The sequence below is a fragment of the Capra hircus genome, chromosome 29 (genome assembly GCF_001704415.2).
Source record: "Capra hircus breed San Clemente chromosome 29, ASM170441v1, whole genome shotgun sequence".
Lineage (NCBI taxonomy): Eukaryota > Metazoa > Chordata > Mammalia > Artiodactyla > Bovidae > Capra > Capra hircus.
In genome coordinates, this window is record NC_030836.1 from 17865914 (window position 1) to 17870771 (window position 4858).

At 38.5% G+C, this 4858-nt stretch overlaps 1 pseudogene; it reads right to left on the minus strand.

Moving 5' to 3' along the window:
* Window positions 911-1482, minus strand: LOC102182763 (annotated as a pseudogene).

Below are 4858 nucleotides of genomic sequence, written 5' to 3' on the forward strand. Positions count from 1 at the left end.
CTTCTTTCAACATGAGAGTCAATAGATCGAAGTTATTAGGGAAAAATTTTAAAAATATGAATAATCAACATTTAGTCTAGGAATTTAAATATAACTACTGCTTATCTGCATTTCCTTATCAAACAAACAAGGAAATATAAACCAAAAAGTTTGCCTAAGATCAGGTCCACATGTGTAATAAGGCCAAAGTATTGGTCAAAGGGGCGATCATGACAGTCATTTTAACCACTGACTTGGATCATAGAACAAGTGGCTGATTGTGCACAGGACTTGAGTGGATGTGGAGGTTAACACAATGTAAATTCCAGTTGACAATGCACACACTTGTGGAACAAAAGATAAATAAATATAACATGGGCTATAAGGCCACCAAGGTACTAATTTTTCCTTTTTTCACCCTATCTCTTCTAATTCAACTTTGGTGTCTTGATTCTAGGGCTGCTGCTGTATTTCTAAGAGGAACTCTTCCCAAACCAAACACATGACACATTTGTGCTACTGAGTCATAAAGAGATGGACCTTCAGGAAAGATGGCCTACAGATTCAAAAGTTAGGTGTATATATTTAAATGCCTGGCCTAAAAAATCTAAACAAACCTAATAAAGCAACACACTTATTCTTTTGTTGTTAAAAATGACCAGACTATAAAGGTTTCAGTAGATGGGGCCACACAGTATGTAACTGGGACTGAAGAAAAAACTGAAAATGCATAGTTTCTAAAAAGAGAACTAGAATATATAAGGTTGGTGTTATTGTTGGAGAAATACTGAATGGGTTTAAGTGAATATAAGAAAGGAATGAGAGGTTTAAGAACCATTTGCCCCACACAGAATCTTTAAAATAGACAACTATTTAAAACATCTATTCTTACGATATTTAAAGAAGTTAACACAAAGTGGAAAATGTAGTGTTAGTTACCTTCTTCCTCATCTTCTTTAACTACTGGGGTACCATGTAGCTTTTTCAGTTTGGGCATTCTCTTGGTTGCCTCTTCAATCCAGTTCCCCTCAGCAGAATGTTTCGATTCCAAGAGATTGCCTACAAACACCAGGTCTTCTAGGCATGGCAGTTCTGCCAGCTTCACAAATTCAGCCCAGTCTTTCACCAGGTTATTAGACATGTAAAGAATCTTCAGTTCCTTCATTACATGGGTCCCTTTCAACTTCTCAATAAAACTGTAGGGGATCCACAGTTCTTCTAATGTGTCCCCTACTACTTCCAGTTCATTTAAGTTGTTTGTGTTGTTTCTTCCTAAAGACAATATTCTTAAGGTTTTTAAGTCATTAGGTTTGCAGTTTTTTCAACGCAGTTTGTAGTCAGTGAAAGCTTCTCACAGTTAGAATGTGTGGACAATGATATGTCCATCTTCTCTACAGGGGGAATCTGGGCATACAGCTTTATCTCTCTGGCTGCAGATGGCTTCTGGCTGGTTTTCTCTTCCCCTCTGGCTAGTGCTTCTTTGACTGTTGTTGCTTTTGCCATTCTGGCATTTGCTACTGTCACTCCTGTTTGTGTTTTGTTCTGTTTGTTCATTTGTTTCATTTTTTTAGATTCCACATATAAGTGAAATCATACATTATCTGCCTTTCTCTGACTTATTTGACTTAACATAATATCCTCTAGGTCTATCTATGCTATTGCAGATGACAAGATTTCTTTTTTTTTTTTTTAAAGACTGAGTAATTGTCCACTGTTGTTGGAAGAGGGTGTTTGCTGTGACCGACAAAACTCTGTTAGCTTTTGTCCTGCTTCATTTTGTACTCCGAGGCCAAATTTGCCTGTTACTCCGGGATTCTCTTGACTTCCTACTTTTGCATTCCAGTTCCCTATGATGAAAAGGACATCTCTTTTTGGTGTTAGTTCTAGAAAATCTTGTAGGTCTTCATAGAACCATTCAGCTCCAGCTTCTTTGGTATCAGTGGTTGGGGCGCAGACTTAGATTACTGTGATACTGAATCGTTTGCCTTGGGAACAAACCGAGATCATTCTGTTGTTTTTGAGATTGCACCAAAGAGTTACATTTCAGAGTCTTTTGTGTGAGGGCTACTCCATTTCTTCTAAGGGATTCTTGCCTGCAGTAGTAGATATAATGGTCATCTGAATTAAATTCACCCGTTCCTGTCCGTTTTAGTTCAATGATTTCCAAAATGTCAGTATTCACTTTTGCCATCTCCTGTCTGACCACTTCCAATTAACCTAGATTCATGGACCAAACATTCGGGCTCCTATGCAGTATTGTTCTTTACAGCATTGGACTTTACTTTTACCAACAGATACATTTAATCAACCCTGAATATTCATTGGAAGGACTGATGCTTAAGCTGAAGCTCTAATACTTTGGCCACCTGGGAAAAGCTGACTTATTGGAAAAGACCCTGATGCTGGGAAAGATTGAAGGCAGGCGGAGAAGAGGATGACAGAGGATGAGATGGTTAGATGGCATCACCAACTCAATGGACATGAGTTTGAGCAAACACCAGGAGATGGTGAAGGACAGGGAAGCCTGCCATGCTGTAGTAAATGGGGTCACAAAGAGTTGGACATGACTGAGAGACTGAACAACAAAAAATTTTCTGCTGTGTCTTTTTCCATTCTTCTACTGATGGGCACTTGTTTTTGCTTCCATATCTTGGATATTATAAATAATGCTACAATGTACATAGAGGAGCATATATCTTTTCAAATTAGTGTTTTCATTTTCTTCAGATATATACCCAAAAGTAGAATTGCTGGATTATATGGTAGTAGTAGTAGTATTAGTTGTTCAGTCGTGTCCAACTCTCTGCGACCCTTTGGACTGTGGCCTGCCAGGCTTCTCTGTCCATGGGATTCTCCAGGCAAGAATACTGAAGTGGATTGCATTGCCTTCTCCAATTGCCATTCCCTTCTCCATATATGGTACTTCTATTTCTAGTTTTTTGAGAAACCTCTATATTGTTTTCCAGAGTGGCTGCACCAATTTACATTCCCAACAGTGCACAAGAATTCACTTTTCTCCACTTGTTATTTGTTGGTTTTTTTTGATAATAGATGTTGACATTCTGAGAGGTGTGAGGGGATATTTCACTGTGATTTTGATTTGCATTTCCCTGATAATTTTTGATGCTTTTATGTGCCTGTTGGCAATCCTTCTGTTTCCTTTGGAAAAATGCCTATTGAGGTTCTCTGTCCATTTTTAATCAGGTTGTTTTTTTGATGTTGAGTTGTATGAATTCTTTGCATATTTTAAACATTAACCCCTTATCAGATAAATCATTTGCAAATATCTCCTCTCATTCAGTAAGCTGTTGTTTTGTTTTGTTTATAGTTTCCTTTCTTGTGCAAAATGTTTGTGGCTTGGTGTCATCACATTTGTTTAGTTTTTGTTTCTCTTGCCTGAGGAGACATATCCAAAGAGATATTACTAAGACTGATGTTACAAAGTGTAGTTCCTATGTTTTCTTCTAGAAGTTTTATGGTTTCTGGCCTTACATATATGTCTTTAATCCATTTTAATTATTTTTGTGTGTGGAGTGAGAAAGTAGAGACTGCATCAAATTAAAAAATTTCTTTATGGTAAAGGGAATAATTACAAGAGTGAAAAGGCAATCCATGGAATGTAAAAAGATATTTTCAAGCCATTTATCTGGGAAGAGGTTAAGATCCCAAATGCACAAGAAACTCCTACAACTTGGTAGCAGAAAAATAACCCAAATGAAAAACAGGAAAGAATTTTAAAACATATTTCTACAAAGAAGACATGTATATGGCCACAAGGTATATGAAAACGTGATAAACATCACTAACCATCAGGGAAAGCAAATCAAAACCACAATGAGGGACTTCCCTGGTGGTACAATGGATTAAAATCCACCTGCCAGTGTAGGGGACACAGGTTCCATCCCTTGTCTGGGAAGATTCCACAGGCCACAGAGCAACTAAGCCTGTGTGCCACGACTACTGGAGCCAGTACCCTCTAGGGCCCTCAAACCACAACTCCTGAGCCTGTGTGCTGCAACTACTGAAGCCCATGCGCCTAGAGCCTGTGCTCCACAGTGGAAGGAGCCACCAAAATGAGAAGCCTACACACCGCAATGAAGAGTAGCTCCCACTCATCACAACTAGAGAGAGCCAGCAAAACCAAAAACAAACCAAAAAACCCACAAAGTGATATCACCTCACACTTGTTAAGGTGGCTACTGAAAAACAAACACAACCACTCAAAAGATTAGTGTTTGTGAGGATTTGGAGAAACTGGAACCCTTATACACTCTTGCTGGGAATTTAAATAACCCAGCTATTACACTATGGGAAATAGTTTAGAGATTCTTCAAAAAATTAAATAAAACTACCATTGGTGTGTGCATGCTCAGTCATATCCGATGCTGTGATCCCATGGCTTGTAACCCACTAGTCTCCTCTCTGCATGGGATTCTCCAGGCAAGAATACTTCAGTGGGTTGCCATTTCTTTCACCAGGGGATCTTCCTGGGATTCAACCCATGTCTCCTGCATTGGCAGGCAGATTCTTTACCACTGAGCCACATGGAAAGCCCCTAAAACTACCATATTATCTAGTAATTCCTTTTCTGAGTGTATATCCAGAAGAATTAAAATCAAGATCTCAAGGAGATGTTTGCACTCTCATACCTGTTGCAGCACTATTCCCAGTAGCCAAAATATGAAAACAAATGTCCACCAGCAGATGAATATACAAAGAAAATGCAGTATATACATAGAATGGGATATTATTCAATCTTAAAAAAGAAGGAAGGCCTACCATTTGCAACAACATGGATGAACCTGGAGGATATTATTCTAAGTGAAATATGCCAGTATTATAAGGACAAATACTGTATTGTTGTCGTTCAGTTGCCCAG